At 40.9% G+C, this 21,733-nt stretch overlaps 1 long non-coding RNA gene across 1 annotated transcript; it reads right to left on the bottom strand.

The window, feature by feature from the left end:
• Positions 1-323: 323 nt before the first annotated feature.
• On the bottom strand, positions 324-14,882 carry LOC116700083 (uncharacterized). The gene is made up of 3 exons (XR_004334564.1): positions 14,729-14,882; positions 655-662; positions 324-334 (listed from the first exon to the last, which is right to left on the bottom strand). It is a non-coding gene; the product is annotated as an uncharacterized LOC116700083 (long non-coding RNA).
• Between the last annotated feature and the right edge of the window lie 6,851 nt (positions 14,883-21,733).

The raw sequence follows: 21,733 nt of genomic DNA, 5'->3' as shown, positions 1-21,733 counted from the left end.
CAACATTTATACTATGCCACATGGCTAATTGTAAACAGATGCAAAATGTTATACGCAAAATTGCGCTGTAATATCAATAGCAGATAACCACTGTGAATTGTACCTTGAGGCGGGACAGACAGCGGTTGCTAAGTGAGGCACAATTAATTCATGGTTCTATTAGCGGCCGCAATCCATTCTTTTTGAATTCACCCCTGAGATATTAAACCTGCATTTATTTATTTTGTGGCCACTTGGGGGCACCATAACAAGCAGTCACCACGACACTGACATAATAAAGTCATAAATCACACACATTAGAAAGTTGCTATGATGAACATGTTAGCAACAGTTGCTAAATGATGCATCCAGCAGACAGTAACATTAGTAATCATTTGATTTTAACCACCAGCCAAATGCAAGTCTACTATTCATTTGCTTTTATCTCTGTTTTGATGTCCACCAACTCTTGAAGGAAATATCTGACTCAGCAGAGAAATGTTCATCAGCTAGTTGCTGTGTTTGTCTGGCTGCTGTTTGGTGCTGCAGGTAGTGTACTGTGGGGTTATCAGAGCTTTTTTGCTGAAAAAAGCTGACTGCTACTCCTGCAGCTGTTGTAAACATAAAAGATGATGGGAGCACTAAGAGTGAACCAAAACTGTAGCGATGCAGGACGAAAAAACCTTTAATCGATACAATTCAGCTTAAAAATATGTTTGGTTTCACATATTAAAATCTACTTTGCCTATAAACCTTTCAACAACACAGAATTGTGGTTGTTGCAGTTTCTTTCCACGTTATTCTCTTCCTACCAGTTGTTGTCGCCGGCGTGTGGCGTTTCGTTTCCCCATTGTTGCATCCCTCAGAGCAGACCAGTGTCATGGCAGTTTGTGAAATAGTCACGTTTGAAAATCAAGACATGTACACGCAATAAACAAGAAAATCGCGTACACGCATCAATAAATCTAATTAACATGAACTGTAGTGAGACCGGGTTGGTACAGCACAGAAGCGAGGCAGCCATGCTGAATGGATAACTATCTTGCATGGCAATTTCTAAAGTGCATAGGAATAAGAGCACAAATTTGAGAAGCAAGATTGAAGAAAACATACATTTTTCTCCTCTCTTTTAACTTCAGAGCAGAGTTTGGAGTTAACTTCCAAACTCTGCCTGTGTTCTTGATGAGACGGGACATGAATACTGTGGTGAACCGTTGCAGTGAACTCTCATTTCTAGTGTCAATAAGAGGTTGTTAGGTAAGATGCCTTTTGACAGACACCTCCTGTTGACAGTATGTTAGATTGCTTTGGTAATCTCTCTAAACTTAAAATGCGTAAAGTGATATTTACCATGGGCACTTTAGAGCAAACTTAATTGGCTCTTCCTAAAGAGATCCTTATTGTCTTGTGAGTAAAATGTTCTCTTCACTACCTTTGGCTTATGTAGGACCTTTTCTGTCCTTTGTTTCTCACAATGCCTTGCAGCTGCCCCTGCCTCACAATATTTACATGCTAGACTGTAGTAGTGTGCATCATGTATTATATTCTTGCTCATTTCAATTACCAGAAGCCCTCCAATCAGGCCAGTTTGTTGCATTTACACTGGATGCTTCCACTCAACAAAGCTTGTCTTATTTAAATAAGAGTATCTGGTTTTGTCAGCCCGTACAGGTGCTGTGAGAATTCAGCCTTGAAATTGATCCGTGTTTGCTGGTTAAATTGAAGGTATTTCAAAAAAAATAAAATTAGATTTTTAATTTGTTTTTTTGAAAACTGTTTCAGTGTCTGAGTAGAAATAGAAGATAATTTAGTCGAGGGGCAAAGGCTCATTGTGAGAAAGAAAACTTTTTACATTGGAGAAATTGACAGAACAGCATGAGATACGGCGGCTACAAGTGTGTGTGCTTGTGTTGTGTCTTTTTTGTTGTTGTTAGGGAAATATGCTTATTGGCTTTCTTTCCAACACGCAGCTGGAGTCAGAATGTAGTAAGCCTAGCTTAGCACAAAGACTGAAGGCTCTAAGGTAAATAACAATGCCTGCCAGCACCTCTAAAGCTCACTAATTATTATGTATCCTGTTTTTCCTGGTTAATCTGTACACAAAATGTTAAAATGTGGTTTATGAGGGACTTCTGAGCTGTATCAATTTCTTTACAAAGGGCAATTTATGCATTCAGTATTGTAGCAAGATACAGTCATTGGGCACAGGTTTTGGTCTATGTGCAGGCACGGTGGTACCAAACCTGGCAATTATTCTCAGGGAAGCTAAGTACAGGCATGGTTATCACCAAGAAAGAGTGACATTATAAAAGTTGAGTTTTTTTTTGTGCGTTTTTATGTTGTTATGTCATTGCTATACAAGTTAATTATGACATTTTGGGGGGTGTTAAAAATAGAAAAAAATATTTGCCCCTGTGTATAGTCAGCGATTGTGTCGACATAAGCCTCTGGCTTTGGAGAGTCCAGTTTGTCTAAATGGCTCGTAAATCCCCCCCTCCCAACGTCCTAGCTCCTGTGCAGCACACTATCTCTATCAGTGGATTTTGCTTAACCAGAGTGGACTTTGTGTAGGCTCTTTTTATGGCCGTATGAGTTGCTGCACTGACACTTTATGTCTGCGGGACATCAATGTATTGACGTTGCTAACCCAGAAACTAGAGTAACGCTCCATTAAACTAATTGTTTGAGAAGTGGTGGGAAACTCTCAGAGGACAGGCCACGCCAATTAAAAATGCATACACACAAACGCATGCCTGTACACTCATGTATAAGTAGCAAGTCAATGAGTGCTGACCTTTGAGTGCATTGTGAGTGATTTTTAAAATAGTAGTTGGAGTCTGTTAGAGATTTTAGCGACTGTGAGCAGATGCATTGCAGTTGATCCCCTCTGTTAACCTTTTCCTCTCACTTACCCATCCTCCCACCTCGCACTAAATCCCATACATGAGAGTCGTTGAAACAGTGTGAAAAAGTGCACACATGCATCAGGGTGCTCGTGTGAAGTTGTTGAGTTCAGAAACTAATTTTGATAATACAGCTTGTAGCTGCAGCCTAACCCTGTCTGATATCCTGCTCCAAAAAAGTAAGTAAAAAGATTATACTTCTTTGATGACAGTGTTTGGTGCAATTTCCATGCCTAACCTTGTTGCTCTCATGCCTGTAATCACAGTAAAAAACACCATGTGTATCGTTATGGCTCTCGGTTGCCATCACACAATTTTACAAGACAATCCCAAGCAAGACAGTCAGGCTCACATGAATGATGAAATTATGAGAAATAAATTACATGGATAGATAAGGTTGTTTAGAATTATGGCTTTTTTTTAGCCGGCCAGTGATATGGAATATATGGTTGTTTTAACAGACAGTGTTAGGCTTGTTGGTTGTTAAAGGAATGCATCAGTGGATCTTGAGGGACACCTAACAAGAAACTGTATGTATAACCAACCTTTGTAGTTTATGTTTATTAGTGTGCTTTTATGCCTAATAGGGCTGTTTATGATTGGTCTGTGGCTCTCAGCGTCAGATATCAACGCAAAAATCAACCTTTAGCGTCTGTACGGGACGCACCGGGCAGAGCAGCAGCTCGGCCACAGTTCCGTTAGATGACGCAGTATTAAAGGTGCTCTAAGCAATGTTGGGTGACGTTACTTCTTGTTGACGTTCAAAGTATTTTCAAACAAAGCGAGACTAGCTTGCCCCTCCCTCCTCCTCATCCCGTCCCCTCCACCTCGCTTCTGTGATTCCACGCACTAACTCCCCAACCCTACCCCAAATCCTTCTTGTCGGTTATTGGCTGGAACACAGGAACGCAGGTGGGCACAGTTTGTTTTTGATGTCGTTTGTAGACCCTGGGCTGTCTACAGAGACCGCGTTTTGTACAGTGTGTTCTGGGGACAGGCAGCTCGCGGATAGTGAGGAGATGTTTGCTGTATGTGAAAACAAATGTTGTAGCCTAAAACACGCATGACATCGCTTAGAGCACCTTTAAGAGCGACAATGGTAGCGAGTAGTAGGAAAGAGCTAAAATCCGCGTAAGGTTGGTGTAATGGATAGGTTAAACGACACAGGACATTCACCCACAAGCCCGGGGTTTGTGACCTGTTCTTGTCCCGCGTGTCACTGAAAAGTACATTTTGTAACCCCACACATGATCTTTTCCTAAACCTGACCTGTCCTATTCTTGTGCCGCATGTCAATTAAATGAATGTCCCGACCCAGACTTTCAAAAAATTACACAAAGAGTGCCAACCAAGTTTAAAAATGACGTCAAAGGGCTAGATTTGACGCTAAAGAAGACTTTTTGTGTCAATAACAAACGCCAGAGGCACCTGACGCAATGGGAGAGAGAATGTGTTGGCCATGGTATTGAGTATTTTTTTGCTTTTGTTCTGACCAGCTGACTTACAGGTGTGGAACCGACCTTATGGCGCAGTCAGACGAGATGTCACTTCCCATTCATTTCAGCGTGGAACAGGGGGAGAGACACATGCGACATATGTGAGCGATAGTGTTTAATGACCGTAAAACTTTTGATAATATTAATAACATTGTGGACTGCTGTAGTTGGCTTGTTAGCCATTACAACCTGCAGTCTACTCTATGCTTACAACCCTTCCCATGCTGTTTCCTGTCTAGAAAGTAGGCTACTTTTTGTCAGGTGGATTTCAGTCTCACTTCAGCTTTAGACCACATACACCAAGTTGTATGGTATTCATTACAAATCTTGTTAATATGACATTGAACTTAGGCAGCTACAAAGAAAAATTGTAGCATATTTTTGCATGATTGACTAGGTATGAATAGATGCTTAAAAATGAGACTGCCACCTGCACAGAGTGTACAATGAATCTGAATATTGCCATCTTTAGCTGACACAAACTCAGACTATTTACAGTATTTTCAGATAGAAAATGCGCATCTCTCTCCTCCTTTCATTGTTGTTTACGTTTGTGTCGTTGCGTGTTACACGTAAACCTGTCCTCATGCTGAAAACGTGACTTGTCGCATACATGACCTCACTCCTGGATACGCAAGAAGAATGTAAAAATATATATTTTGGAAAAGGAAAATGACAATAATACTGTAGTAATGCACAGTGACTTGGATAAGTTACTGGTTTGGAAATACTAATGCGTTAGATTACGTGTTATTGGAAAAAGTGGTCAGATTAGAGTCACTGTTCTTAGCTGTGCATGTTGCTCATCCACTGATTGTTGGGGGCTCCCCAGGATGGGCCAAACAGACCCTAGTGTTAATCTAACCATGCTTGAAGAACAGAACAGTGCTGATAAATGGTTTACTGTAGATATTCCCTCGAGGTGAAGATCACAGAAAGATAATGCTCCATTTTCACAAGAGCTAAGCAAAATGATTGTCTGCAGGTAGTGATAAATGAACTGTGTGGGAAATCATACTTGAAGAGGCCTAAGTATGGCACAGAGCTGTGTAATTACATATGCCTATCATAGCTGACATTGTTATTAATGACCTAACTCTTGTACTCATCATTTTATCTGTAGTTACTGATGACCAGGGAAACACTTGACTGACAGTTTTGTGTTTCATAGGTCTAATTAGATTGGAGAGATTTGAGATCGGAAAGGTTAAAACGACTACCGTTGTTCCCGTGGAGGCTAATACAGCACAGATGCATGATGGGCAATTTTTTATGATGCTACTGCTGCACTTTCTGCTATGCAAAATGGAGCATTACCGATGTGGCCTGGTGAAGCAATCACAAGACCTCTTCTGGGTTTATTAAGGAGGCTGCTAACTAAATGGTTTTCTATTGCAATCCCAGGGGAAGAGATCATTAAGAAATAGCCGTCGTTCTGTCTGTGATGCAGTGGACTTGTGTGTGTGTGTGGTATACCCACTGAGACCTAGGAGACTGTAGTGCATCTGTTACAGATGAGGGGACCTCTTAAACACATTTCGATAAACTGACTATAAGCTGCTAATGTGCCCCTGTAATGGAGGCAGGTTGCAGCTGATGATGTTAAAAGGGGAAATAAGCCTTCAATCATGCCTTCTCTTTCACTGTGGGCCAAGAGTGTCTCTCTCTTTTGGAGGAAAACGGACGAGAGAGGGGGGTTACTTCCGTCCCAGAGGGCAACTGCGATGAATTTTACACTTCCACCCTGTAAAAGGCCTTGAGTTTCTTTTTTATTGATTCACCAAAATGCTAATCTCAGAAATTCAGATTCCACTGCTTGTGGCTGACTAGATTCAATTTGCACGGTTTTAATAAGGTCCAAATAGAAACACATGCTCCCCTGAGAAACTCCTGCAGATTATTTTCTTTGAAAACAGTCCAAGGTTGTATTTTTTTAAAAAATTTTTATCTGGGCCGATCATGCAAACACCAGCTGAATGCATTTCAGCTGAGGTGCTCGGGAAAAAGCCTGAGTGACACATTCATGTGTCAACATGTGCTGCTTGCCAGAGAGATGAGATGATGGCCTTGCAATTGGCCTTGATTACACATCACCACCAGAAGCAATACAGTTACAATGAGGACCATATTTCTGTGATGACAGGGTCATAACGTTATTGCCCTGCTCAATCCCCATGGTGATCGAGCAATAGCATAATGAATGCCCCTTGGTGACTGGCACAGCCCACACAGAATTAAAACAAATATAACACAATGCCCACACACTCACTGGATATTACCCTACTCTTTCTTAAACTATGTGCTGGGACATACAATATTTCACGCTCCCTCCTCTGCTGGGGTTCCCACATGACACTAGCAGCAATGAATAATGAGGCTGCATGAGACCCAGGGGATGGGATTACATTTTTCATGTTGGTCCAGAACAGAAGTTTTAGGACCCCTGAATTATGCAGCAGATGCTCCACTGTTTATCAAAAGCCTTCAGATATAGAGGTTATATGAGAGAATGAAGTGTTCTGAACAAAGCAATGTATTGAGATTCCACATCAAACCTTTTTTCTAATGATGAAAGAACTAGGAGTAGAACTAATACTATGTGGCTCGTATGAGTATAATGAAAAGAGCAGCTATATGTCTGCCCGCATGAAACTAGAACATAGCATATAAGAAATGCCTTTACGAAATACAAATGTACTGAAAGCAGAATGTGATGTTTACTAGTGGTGACTGGTCTGGCCCAACGTGCCTAGTATAGAGTACTCCAGACACTGTCTGGGCCATGTTGGACATTGATCATAGTGAATGTTAGAATTGCAGTGCAAGGACGGATAAAGACTTTGCCATTTGTAGACCCATGCAGTCTTAGGCGCTTTCACGCCTATAAATCGGTAGACTCAATGCCATTCAGGGGTGAAGATGCAACATTTTTGAATTTTTCATATTGTTCTCTTTGCATTTACACGGCACATTGTCAAACCAGTGCACTTGGAAGCCAACCGAGACCTCCGTTTTCAAGCAGACCAGAGATCGGTTGTTTGGTCCGCGCCTGAGTTTGAATGAACTTTCACACCAAGCCAACTGAACTATCCAACAAAACACTCAAGGGTTTGGTTAGAAATGACCAAACTGTTCAGGTGTTAATGAAATCCATGGGAAACTTGATGAGAGTGTGAATTTATCACAGCCGTTTATACTTACCTGTGGTTGGACACTGTAAATTGCCCTAGTTTAGGTTAAAGTGCAAGCTCACTTTAACCTAATCTCCATTTTTTGCTGGTTTGTTAGGCTGGTGCAGTGTCAATGCATCTGGATGAGATGGAGGTATAAGTCAATGGGGTTATCTTAAGAAAAGCACATGGCAGTTTGGTGATTGAGAGTAGCACTGGCATTCATTTTTTTACTCCAGCACTTTGATGTTGATGTCAGTCCTTGAACACCTCTTTCTTGTCTATTCAGACCATAATCCACTCTGTATTTTTGCACTCCTCAGAAAATCCTACCCTGCTTTTAATAAGGTGGGCATTGCTCATGCAGCCTAAGCAGCTAGCGAGCCATCGGATACTTTTAATGCTGACACACTGCCCATTTGGTGTGCTATTTATGCCTTGATATCTTGCCTGTGTTTTTTTCTAGTGCCTGGTCTTATGAAATTCCCATAGAAATTATGCAACATTTTCTTTTTTGGTGCCTTACCCAGAGTTAAGTAAGAAGGTTGGTATCAATTGTCTGTGCATATAATATTGAGATAGTTAGCTAGCTTTACAAATGTCAGTTTTCCTAGCTTGGGCAGGCACTGTGAGAGTAGAGATGCGAGATGGATGAGCTTTAGATTTTTATTCACAATGAATTTTTGGGGTTCTAGCTGTGTCTATTTCTATTCTAGTTGTAAGCCATGTGATGTTAGAGTTATGCCCATATTGGAGAAGACAGATTGGAAGTATTGTGCTGTTTTCAGTAACAGAAAGTGTGCGTGGAGGTCTGGGTGAGCATGTACACACACAATTTCAATGCAGGATACCATGTGCACAATTTGCACTGTCACAACTCAAAAGTTAATGTTCACTTTATGTAACTGGATCTTATCATTAACAAAGTGCTTAAGTCACCTAAGCCTGAAGAAGTAGTTCAATAATTTCGAATATTCGCCCTTTTGCTTTTTTGCCTCGGGTTTCATGGGGAAATTAAAACCACTCATGTCTGTATGGTAAACATGAAGCAACAGCCACCATTTAGCTTAGCATACAAACTTGAAACATGGGAAAACAACACCTCTTAAACTCACTAATTAACATGTTATATCTCATTTATTTTATCTGTGTAAAGACAGAAGTGTAAAAATGAGTCCTGACCCGTAAAACATACAATCAGAAGGCACCGACATCAGAAGGCACCAACATCCAATGACAATGACATTGGATGTTGGTGCCTTTGAGTTTGTTGAGACAAAACTCTCAGTCACTGCTGGTAAGGGTTTCAATTAGTAGTTTCAATTTCTTCCAAATGGGGATTGGACCCTCTTCTATGTTTCAGGCCCATGTTGTTATTTTGGCTGAAAATCAATTGTGGTAGCTGCAGCTTTAAATATATAGTGGAAGTTTCAGAATTTCAGTGGAACTGAATACTGAAGTATGCACTTTTAATTACTTATTTGAAAAAGGTTTAGATGAAATTCACCCACCAAGCTTGCTCAGCAGTGCTCTTTAACTCTTTAACCGAAAAGTCAAGTGACCTTATGTAATTCAATGAAAAGCCCCAGCACAGCTAAACATGGCAATTATAAGTGATTAACCTTCTCTGTGTTTGAATTTCATTTCATAGGCCAGGCAAAGAAACATGTATGATTGAACTATGGCTTTGCAGCTGCGTGGGCGAGTGCTGAATGAGCATAGACATGACAGTTTTAGAACAAACTCACTTGCCTGTATAGGCTGCCAGGCGGCCCATGGCTCTCCACCTGCCTGCTTACCACTTATTGAAGATGAATGACTTCTAGGCGCCCATTACTTACCATGTGAAATGGCCTTAAAAGGGATGGCATAGCCCTTGTCAGCGCAAATGTGACCAAAACACCATAAAGTCAGGCTCATTTAAAAACAGATCCATCATTTGTAAGAAAAGGTCACCCAGTATAGCATTAAAAGGTCAGTTATTAAGTGTAACTAAATAAATTACTAAATAAATAATTGTCATCAAAAAAGGCCAGTTTCTACTTTGGTCATACATGAAGTTTCAACTGCATGTATACATATCAACTGCATGTATATTATCTTTTTTATGATTATTTTAGGGGTGTTATGGCCTTTAGTGACAGGACAGCTTTAAGACAGTAGAGGGGAGAGAGAGTGGGGACGACATGCAGCAAAGGGCCGTGGGTTGGAGTCGAACCTGCAGCCGCCGCACAGACTACATGGGGCGCACATTCTAATGGGCGACCTAGAGGTCGCTCCAAGTAAAAGTCTTTTTGCAAGTTTCTGAATGCAGCATAACATTAAATATAACCAATATATAAAAATATTATGAAAATAAAATGTATGTTGAATATTGTATCTTGTAGACCCAGAGGTGGACAGCGTTTCAGGTTCTTCATTAAAGTAACATAAGACCACAATATAAAAATACTCTATTACATTCAACATATTACTTAGTGGAAGTTAAAAAGAATTTCAGCCATGTGTACTTGTATAATAAGAAATATCAAAAGTGAAAGTATTTGGGATAAGCAACCGAACCACCAAACGACAAGAACATCTGTTCCAAATTCCATGACCACCAATACCAGAGGTCCTTTTATTGCATACATTTCACATTAAACAAAAATGTCAAATTCATGGAAAATGAAAATACTCAAGTAGTGTCCAAATAGGCCTACCTCAAACTTGTATGGGGTTGAGTAAATGTAATAAGTTATAGTACATGTAACCACTGGTTGTGTATTCCTGTTGGATGGGTCTTCCTAAATCCCAGCAGAAATACATTGAAGCCCAACTTTCTGGGGGAAAGTCAGATTCTCCCTAATTAGCTTCTCATTCTTATGCACATCAAGTATTGGCTGCATGTGTCCAGTGTCGGGAATTAGAATGAGTCTACCTGTATTTCCAGGTTTGTTGATATGGATCAGAGCGCTTTGGTAAGTGGGGACATTGAACACCAGTATTACTGGACACTCATTGTAACACCATGGTTGGCCCATTAGCCCACATATGGCCTGCCTGGCAATGCACTGATAGGCCATCAGTGCCTAAGCCAGCTCAATCAACAGCCAACTGTTCCTTTAAAGTATTCCTTTGACATGAACCCAGATACCCAGTCAGTATTGCTAACTGTTCTAACAGTCCCATTAATTGTAATACCAGACCAGTACTGATTGCATTAATAGCTTAATGGATGTGTTGATGAACAGTGCTTTGGCAGTCTTTTGTTGTGGCTGGCCTGAAATTAAAGCACAGCCATGGCATGTGAGTATCATCCTTTATTGGGTAAATAAAGGATGAGGAACTGTATTCTATTTTCATATACGAGAATGACTGTTTGTGTGTAACTAAGCATGAGGCGTAGATCTGTTTAAGTAGCAATATATCCAGCAGACGGCCCTCTTGTTGTGGGTATGTCTTGTCCTTTATGTATGCCAGACCATCAGGAAGCTTTTGATGGCTGTAAGTGACCCCATCCAGCGGTTAATGACCAGCTGTTTGTTTGTTGATGTATTTGCCTTTAAAATGTGTTGGGCACTCGGCTACGGCTAATTCTACTCATTAATGGTTATTATTGTTAAATTAGCGGTATTGGCAGATGGCAGAAGTGACAACACGGCTGATTAATGGACGCTGCAGGTCAACTCTGCAGTCACTGCTGCTTGTCTCGGATTGCAGTATCCGAGGCAGTTTAAATACTACTGGGGTGACATCATTACTGAGGCTTTAAAACAACACAAGAGGATCTATATTAATAGGAATTTAAAGCACCTCCAAATTCAATCAACTTCTAATCAAACTTCAAACCGACAAGAAATAAGCCATTATCTATCAGCACTGCAATAACAAAAGCAAATAATAGCACACAAATCAATCAGCAAATTCATCTACAGATGAAAAGATAACCCCTTGACTCCAATTTCATCCTCATTTTATACTGTGATGGCTGCCTAGTTAAAAGGTATTCGTTTATAATGTGTATATTCTCTTGCTCAAACAGCTGTGTCCACAAAAGCTACCATAAGCTCATTAATGGATGTGTTTGTTTGACAATGTGGTTTCTATTTGCAGAACTGAATATGTTAGAAATCTGCTGCTCCAGCATAATGTGTCGGTCCAGCCAATATCACAATGACTTTGTGGTTAGTTAGTGCCTTCGGTCAAACCCCTTTTGTCTGTGTAATAGTGGGAATAATCATTACAGCTATACATTTGGACCAGTACTAATTGCATGGCTGCCCTTTTAGCCTACGTGGTCAGACTGTTAAGTATCCAATGGGCCCCCAAGCGGCCCGGTACTCGCTCCATCATGTGTCAACTGCTTGTATGTGAAGATTTAACTCCGCTGTGGACGGTTCTGCTAAAAGCTTATTAACATTGTTTGTGAGCTCACTGTCTGTTGTGTGGATAGCAGTGGATCAGTGGGTAGCAGCTGTGCTACTTCTATGTATGTCTTGACATTTGAAATTCTCTTCGGTGAGTTTGTGTACTGGGACTGAAGTTTAGAAATATAACTTTTCCCCGCAGTTAGCGTTCTGAGGATACCTCATTCAGCCAACTTCAAGGTAGCTGACACGCCTTGCTAGCGTACATGAAATTTTAACATGAGTTTAAATGAGGCATTAAAACAACAGCAAAATGCTGACAAGCTCTTTTTTTGGATGACTGGAAATACATGAAATATGCCAAAAATTAGGCTTTTTAAAGCTGCGTTATGCATATGTGAGGGCAGTTAAACAAGCCAAAGCAACATCGTGTAGCAACATAGCATTCATGTCAAGACCTGTTTGGCCAACTGACAAATATTAACTCTACTTTTAGTTCTGTTTTGGTTTCCACCAACTCCTGAGAAAATGTCTGCCTCTTTTGCTGCTTAATGCTATACTATGTTCACTAGCTAACCGCTAACTTTGTGTGTCCGCAGTTTATTGCTGGGAACGTAACAAAAAGCTGCCTGTTCATTTGGCAGACACTTTAGTCAAAATGAGATCAATAAGAGCAACATTCGCAGACTTTAAAACCAGAAGAAAGTGTTGACAGATGCTAAAACTAAGGCTAACGTCAGAAATTGAGTGTTAATTCTGTGGGTTTGTTTGCCTGCAACAAATTCAAATTGGGCATTCATGTATTTTGTTTGAGTGTTTTTAGTACATATCCTATTTACTAGCTCACATTTTTATTTTGCTAGTTTTTGGGGAGGTTTGCATTTTCTCTTCTCCAGGCAATTTTACCTAGGACCCAGATTAAAGAGATTTCTAAAATGTGTCATGAGTGACCATTCGGCATCATTACCACTACTTCAGAAAAGAAGATTCTTAATGCAAAAGGATATATTGGCATAGGGCCTAAATGACTCTCATGTATATTCCATACAGCCTCAGCTAAGCTTATATTGCTGTATGGTACGGTATAATTTGAATTCCCTTCCTCCACTTCCTTTCTGCTGCTGCTGGCAGAATATCAAGTGAAGCCCAACTGACTCTGTGTGGACCTATTTGGAAGGGATTAAACTAGCTTGCAACTAATAAAGGATATGTTGCAGTAGGCTAGGGACTGTATGGGGCTGCCTGACTATGTAGTGAGCATTTTGTGTTAATTGTCAGACCCAAGGATGGATAGGAGGAGGAGCGGGGCAAGGCAAAAGGGGAGAAAGCCTTGGAGAGTTCTGTTATGGAAGGAAGAGTGAAGAAATAAAGAAGGAGTCATTGAGATAGAAAGAAGCAGGGTAGGTAGTCTAATACACATTTCATACATATGTAGTGTCAGGAAGGCATAGAGTTGTATTACCAAGGTGTCATTACATCATAAGAGCTATTAGGCAAATTTTGAATACTTCGTTGGCAGACATTTTTGGACATCCTGATTTTTTTCTTCTGACATTTTATGTTGAAATCTTGAAGTATAAATGCATCGGTGAATGCATTCCACGGATGAGCAAGACCCCTTTTAATGGTTTCATTGTTGGCTTGAGTTACATCAGATGGTCTTTGCATCACCAGGGTTTCCTGTCTACTCTGTAATTCCAGATGTTTATATTGGTACAGTCCTGCAGATTTGTTGCATTGAAATAAGCGTATAAACAATTCATCTCTTAGTACTAAATCATTTAAATCTCTACATTTGGGCTCAATCCTTTGACCGTAAATAAAGATGGACGACTTGACCTCTCCACAACAGTAAAGGATACGCACCTCCATCGCCCCCTGGTGGCTGGCTGCAGTGTAGGTCATAAACCCCACCCACCCCTCCATGTTAACAGATAGGACATGGGCCAAACAAAAAAGACTAACATGCTAAATGTACTAAACATTACTAATTCACTTTTTTGATAAGTTTGTTGTTGTTTTGAATTATTTGATCCAATAAAAAGAGGTGTTACATCACAACTGGCAGCTGTTATTGACACTGGTGGGTGTCTGGCCGGGACCTAGATACCATGGCTCCACAACCCAATCACTACTGCTTAGACTCTGGCTCTAAATGACATCACCAGTGTAAGATGGCGGCGCCCGTATCCTGGATACTTTGGCTTCATTTTTACATTGGGATGAAGTGGAGACACGTTGTCCAATTTTATAAATTGCTCAAATGCTCAACATCAAACATCCTGGAATTTTAGTATAGTGAAGGATAAGCACATCTTGTAGTAATTACAAATTGGTATGTATTGTAATGTATGTATTGGTATTCACGCCTCGCCGTTGGGAAAGACCTTAGATACGACTTGCCTCCCTTAGCAACAGGAGATATTTATAGTCCGCTCAGCTCGTTAATTCCTTCAGCTTAGCAACGAGCCAGAAAGCGAACGCTGTGCTAGCAAGATCCAAAGTCAATAACATTCTGTACAGTTGGAAATCAGTAAAAATAATTTGACGGTATGTTGAACAACAAGACCAGCTAGCTTTCCTGCCATGTCATTGTCCCCAAAACAATATAACAAGTTTTACAAACAACTGTATCCGCAATACCATTACTGTCGGCCGCAGCCTGCAGTAGCGACCTGAACAGTGAACGGGATGTGGATAACGTTATTCACCGTGAAACAAAGTCAGTTCAGAAGGTCCCTAAAACTTTCTTCTTGCAGCTTGTGTGTTAGCACCATCCTGGGGTGTTCAGAGGACGAGGCACTGAAGAACCTCACAGTGTTAAAATGAACAAATTCACATTTCCTTTTTGTTTTAATGTAGCGCATCAATTTAGAACAGTAAACAGTCAGTTTCACCGTAACTGCTTTAGCTGGTGTCACTTTTTTATGGACACCCTGCAGCCAATCGGAATTGAGTATTCACCCAGACCATGGTATAATGACATGGTATCAGATTGTTTCCCTGATTCTTATTACCAGGTTCAGGCAGGTAATCAGTAAACTCCTAGCTGACTATTTCTTTTTCTAATTATTGAAGCTTTACTTTAGTACCTGTCAACAAAGATGATTAATGAATGTGGCTGTAACAAGCCAGCCACTGAGACACTCGTATTTCTGGGGAATGCCAATCTGTGGTTGTATCTTTACTGTCTAACAGAAGCTACCTGTGCTACATAGGTACATTATACATTTGCATTATGTTTATAGCCATCAATCCATCCATCATCATCCGCTTATCTGGGTTGGCCACAGGGGCAGCAGCTCCAGCAGGTGACCACAAACGTCCCTTTCCCTAGCCACATTAGCCAGCTCTGACTGGGAGATCCAGAGGTGTTCCCAGGCCAGGGTGGATATGGTATCTCTTCACCTAGTCCTGGGTCTTCCCCGAGGCCTCCTCACAGCTGAATGTGCCTGGAACACCTCCGTAGGGAGGCGCCCGGAGGGCATCCTTACCAGATGCCCAAACCACCTCCTTTCACCATTTACCCAAAGGAGCAGCAGCTATACTAATACTGTTTCAGTCAATTAAGTTATAGGCCAGGTGGGCTCAAAAGTGACACTGATGTCCTCTTGGAATGTGTTGACATGTGTCAGTGTAAGAATAGTAGTGCCGTGTAGTGGCATTATTTCTTTGTCTCTCTCCATTGAAAACCACATGCCGTGCTTACAAAGGGTTCACTTTTTATTAAATAAGAAAATTGCGTTGTTTTAAAGGTCCCATGTTGTAAAAATTGAGATTTATTTTTTCATTCAAGGTGCTATATAAATAATGTGAAAGCCTCAAAATGCTCCACAGTGAGTGTTCAGAAACTGTGTCTTTAAATGAGTAGTACGGTTGTGATGTCACAACTGTACTATATATAGGTAGAAAGTGCTGTTACTGTTATTGCGTGGCATTATGGAGGGGGAGAGGCTGAATACACAAGGACAATATCAGAAAATAATGTTTTCAGAACATTAAAGCATGTAAACATGCTCTAGTAGAAAGTAGTAGAGTAGAGTAGAGTAGATTCCTGCTAAGGTTGGGGCTATAAAACCATAATTGTAATATGCTTATGATGCACAAACTCACTCATTATGCTTTATAACACTCAAGCCAAACAAGGTCTTTCAAAAAACAGCGTATTCTGACTTTCAAACACTGATCAGCGGGTGGGGTACGTGAGGTAGGATAATATGACTTTCAGCAGAGCTAGCTGCTGACAAGGTGTGGTTTTCTTAATTATCAGCTGTTGATGTTAAGATGTTAACAGAGGTATTGATGGGCCTTAATTGACCATATGGCTGTTTGTATGTCTAGCTGGAGATTGACCAAAGAACAAACTGATAAGACAGTAACCCTCATGGGTTTTACATGTGCTGCACAGAGACAAGAATACGCAAACACACACACACACACACACACAAACGCACACACAAACACAGAGCCAGCCAGCACAGCAAATCATTTGTCGAGGTTTCACTTCCTAACCACAGTCCATCAGAGTAGGCCTCCCAACATTATCGGCATTATGCTGGCATCATTGCTGGCTCTGCTCCTTCGCAATCCAGTCGTGTGTGTGTGTGTGTGTGTGTGTGTGTGTGTGTGTGTGTGTGTGTGTGTGTGTGTGTGTGTGTGTGTTTGTTCAAAAACAGATTCAGCCTATATGCTCCAAGTCTGAGAAAAATCCACTCACAAGTTTCTTTTGTTCTTTCCCTGGATTGTTAACACTTTATTTCCAAGGGAAGCTCAGTGGGTGGAGCTGTGGCTTCCAAATTGTCTCTGCTGGTTTTAAGCTACATGCAGGAGTTATCTCGAGCATGACGCTCAACCTTTCCCTGCTTTAATCATGGAGTTTTTCTCCTTTTTTCGGATTTGTAAACAAGCCACTTTGTAAAGTCTTCGCCAGCCCCAGGAAAAAAAACAAAAACACGCTGGAATTACAGGCGAAGATTAGTTCAAGTGACTTCATTTGACGCAGGGGTGTGTAAAGAGACGCTGAGTGCTGTCCCACCAGGCCAAGTGTGTCTCTGTTTGCGTTCAGTGAGTAGGACAAACTCCAATTTATGTCTGAATATTTACAGTCAAGTCATCTCCTCACACTAACAGATAATGTTACTGGTTTCAATACTTCAAATTATGAGACTTGTTTGAACAAACATATCAGACCATAAGTATTAATCTATTTATTCAGCGGATGACTTGTTGAAAGTCATATTGGCAATTTTCTTAAACAAGCTTGGCAGAAGCGCTCGGCAAATATCACTTTCTGCAAAGATGATTACATTGCTATACATGAAAGATGGAAATACTGTACAAGGCAGCTCAGGGCTGAGATGTAGCAAAGCACTCAGACATTAAGAGCCAAATAAATAGCCGTGCCTATTGAAAGAGCCACATGTGGTGGTAGAATAATTACATTACCAAGAACAGACAGAGACCACTGAAGTTATATCAAAGGTCATTTTTACTCCACACAACAGAATAGAACAGAAAATGCCTAACTGTTAGCTCTCAACAGCTGCTCATTTATACCAAGTGGATGTTAATACAAAGTCATAACATAGTCGATGTTGTCAGATTATCTCACACGGTCTGCTCTGCCCTCAGAAACGTCCTTTGCCTTTCACAAGGACAGACGTTGGCTCCATGGTTACCTTGTTTACAGTGATCAGTATAATATGGTATTCCTATGCAAACAGTTTTAATAATAATCACAGAAAAAGTATGTATCAAAATTGTTCAAACACGTGGGCACCGACACACAGGTCTACCTAGTCTATCTTTAATTTTCTAGTTTTTTTTTTCCAACTGACAGTCCAAAGAATATCCAAAGATATTCAGTTGTTATTTTTGCTGAAACAATATATCAATTAACACAATAGCTAGAGTAGTAGCAGATACATTTTCTGTCAAATTCTGTCGGCTTAATCTCAAGTGTATTAGTTACAGCAGTGTTTCTCAAACATTTTTCATATTTCATATTGTACCCCCTTTGAAATGATTACCAGTACCCCCTGACCAGCAAAAAAATAGTCAATGTAAAGAGGTAAATACAGCACCAGCAATGATAGATTCAGAATAGAATCACTTTTTTATAAAATATTATAATAATTCATTATTATTATTATTATAGGAATCATGCATGATGTATTTTGAAATTAGCATTTTTTTGCGAAAATGTCACGTACCCCCTGCAGTACTCCAAAGTACCCCTTGTGGTACACATACCCCTGTTTGAGTAACAGTGAGTTATAGTATTGAGAGGAATGCGGTTCGGTGTTGTCATATGAAGTTTGTGATGATTTTATTATTTGGACTTTTTGGTTGTACCTGACAGTTTAGCATGAGGTAATCATATTAAGAACAGTTTTCCTGGTATGTAATATATTTTTTGTATTTCAAACCAAAGTCTGCAGAGATTAAAGCTGCCCTGTAGAGTTTTTTTTTTTTTACCACCGTGAGTGGAGATGTACTGTACATATGATCTGCATCATATGTGCATCTCTGGTTTGGGATGTTGTTGCATTCTCTAAAGAGATTGGCTCTCTTAAGGTAACAATGTACATAGTAAATAAAAGATCTAAAATGAAATGCATAAGACAACTGAATCTTAATGGGAAAACAAAGCAGCTGACGAGCTACGGGTCTTGTAAATTCTGTTGTACTTTTCACCAAATCAAACCTTCAACCAAAGCGGAGAAATCTGGCATTTACTTTGTACCCTCCAGCCAGCGTCTGCTCTGCACGCCCCGTATGGAGCCCACATTAAAATGTAGATGTGAGCTCCACTCTGTCTCTTTTGTCTCTGCCTCTGGATTCATCTGTCTCTCCTTCTGTCGCTCTCTCTTAACCTCCCTGTGTGTCTTTCTTTGACTGTCATCCCGTTCCGTTAACATCAATCGTCCTCTGCTACCTTTCGTCCAGATCTCGCTCCTTCTCTCTGTCACTCTCTGTTTTCCTTTTCCTCCCTCCTACCCTACCCCCACCTCCTCCGCCCTCAGTGTGCGGTGATCCTGAATTACAGAGGGGTACTCAGAGCAGGTGTGCAGCTGGCCCGGCTACTGCCGCTGACTCAAATAAACACTGATAGGTGAGTAGTGAGCTGCTGGGGTTGAGGAATACAGCTGGCCTCTAATGCTGATGGACCTCCCCCAGGTCTAATGCTTGCCAGGGCCTCGGCCAGGTGCTGGGCAGCATATGCACGCACACACACCGAATGTGCACGAATACACACATCCGAAGCTACAAACGGACGTTAAACACATATGTGTGTCGGATCTAATAAGGATTCCCAGCTGCTGTAATTGCTCGACTCAGATAGTGAGCTGACAAATTCTGTTCTATGTTCATGTTCTCTGCTGCACAGAAAAATGGAGGTTATCATTTAGTTTGACTTGGAAAAGAAGAGTAAAACAAGGACACTGGTTTATCCTTGTGATTTTCTGGAGCAAGAAATACTTAAACGAGTCAGGGGGCCAACAGCTTTGGCCATTGGCTCGGCCACTCAGCGGCCAGGCGGGTAGTTTAAGGAGCATGTTCTGGTGGGAAAGACCGCGTTCTTTCATGAGCCGCTTTCCAGCTTTACATGCTGTAAATGCTTTGTCTTTCTGTCATCACTCCAAGGTTTCCTCCTGTTTCTCATTTCCCCCCTTCTCTCTTTTTGTGCAAACACAGTACAACAGCCTTAATTCTTGCCCGCTAAGCCCGGGGAAGGCGATGGAGAAAAAAAATCCAATAAACCTAAGCTCCTTCTTGACTCTCTGAGATGTTATTTAAGGGTGAAACGTGTTCGATTTTTCCATTCCACCTGGACGCCCTCACGCCCCTCTTGCCCCCCTATCCAATATGGATTCAAGATGTTCGTGCCTTTTTACCTTACCTCCTGCTGCCCCATGTTAAGAGATAGAGAAGAGTAAATACGCAAAGGGTGTGTGAATAATGCAAGGCGAACAATAAATGTCAGGGCTAAAAATTCACAATTTCCCTGTATTGTCTCGCCGGCATTTGCGGCATGTTTTATGCATTTTATAATTAGCGGGGGGGTCTCAGAGGAGACGAGGCCTGGCAGTTACACTTATTCAGTTCACTTATTTCTGTGCGATGTCGCGTTTTTAAGACGTTACAGAACATCATTTGAAAGGCAAATCTCACAGCTCCTCAAAGTGGGAAACCATTGCAGGAGTTCTTGTCTGAATCAGTATCACTTCCAACATGTATGAGCTGCATCGTATATCTATGCTGTACATTTATGATAGAAGGGAAGACAAACCTAAAAAAAAAATCAGATTTCCAATTTTATGTTTAAGTTCGTTTGCAAAGTTGGTTTAATCTGGTAAAATGGTTGGGGTTTCTAATATAAGGGTGGTATAACAAAGTAAGTATACTTACATACGTACTCTGTAACAAGGCACGTATAGGCTTGGAATGTGAGGCTGTCTTATTCTATAGTATGTAGTTTTGGCCCCTCCCAGGATGTAACAAACAGCAATTAGATATCTACCAGGTGGCACATTTTTAATTTACACTAGCTTTACCTCTGGGCCATATAGTACAAGGAACAGCATCAGCTTACCATCGCATTCATCAACTTCTCATCCTGCTTTTAGTTGCATAAATACATTCGTTTGACAGATGACTTTGCTAATTGCCTTTTCAAACTGCAGTAATCTCTCGCTGCAGCGAGCGAAAATTAAAAATGCAGTGCCCTGATTGTTTTTTCATGTCTGAGCCTGCATTTATCCACCTGAAATTAATTATCTAATTTGTTTGTAAGATAAATAGGGAATACTTAGGATCCCAATCCACTTAAAGCGTCCTCTCCGCTACTTTACATATCCGTCTGAAATGCTGATTTGTCCCTGAAGACTCAGCATCCTGCTAGTCATTAACAGTGTGTGTGGGAGCAAGCCTCTACTTTTTTTTCCTCTCTTAAGTAAAGCTTTGTCAAAGTGGCACCTTAAAGAAAGTGTTAATACAGCGTGTGTTTGTCTGCACCGACCAAATACGAACACCCTGTTGTATGCGCAAGCACTCTTCTAGAGCTCAACAGTCCCGCCCACAGCGAGTTCCCGAAGTTAAAATAGAATGCAATTTCTCCATTGACAATTGGAGTATAAGCTATAAAATCGTAACTGTCGATTTTAAACTTAAAACCAGCTACCCCATGACTAAGCGATTGTATATGCTCATTCAGATGACAAAAGTTCATTGGGCACCAACTGTTTTTTGAGATAAATGTCTTTTATCTGCAATGTCTTGGTTAAGTACTTCATTACCCAACAATCCTGATCAATCCCACAGTGATGCCTCTGATTGGTGTAACTCATGCTGGTGAAGAGGGGGAGCTGAAGGTACCTGATCTGCGGGCATGCGCAAGATGATAATCCTGTTTCACAAGGATTTATGATACTGCACGAATCACGATCTGTTCCCACGCTTCTGCCAGTAGCCTCCACCGGGAAGCTAACGTTAGTTTGGCTAACAGCTAATTTGGCTAAATGCTAGCTGCCTTAGAAAAAACTCCTTTGAAAAAATTCCTTTGTACCACTGAGTTACAGTGGGAGGTTTCTCACTAATCCAATTAAATAAGAGACATTTTCTGGCCAAAAATAAGAGTTTATTGAGTCATTTGGATCTTTTCACATCCGTAACTCTATTCAAAGATGACAGCCCCAATAGGAACCGGCCCGGATCTACAGTCCTTATTCTTAATGGGCCAGGCAGGTCAGAGAATTAAAGTCCTGATGCAGAAAACCTGAACAGAAAGACTAAACACAAGTGAACAATCATTTCTCAAACATCACAAGATCACA

This window comes from Etheostoma spectabile, chromosome 13 (genome assembly GCF_008692095.1).
Source record: "Etheostoma spectabile isolate EspeVRDwgs_2016 chromosome 13, UIUC_Espe_1.0, whole genome shotgun sequence".
Classification (NCBI taxonomy): domain Eukaryota; kingdom Metazoa; phylum Chordata; class Actinopteri; order Perciformes; family Percidae; genus Etheostoma; species Etheostoma spectabile.
Note: the sequence above shows the minus strand (reverse complement) of the source record. Positions and strands in the feature narration are given on the sequence as shown.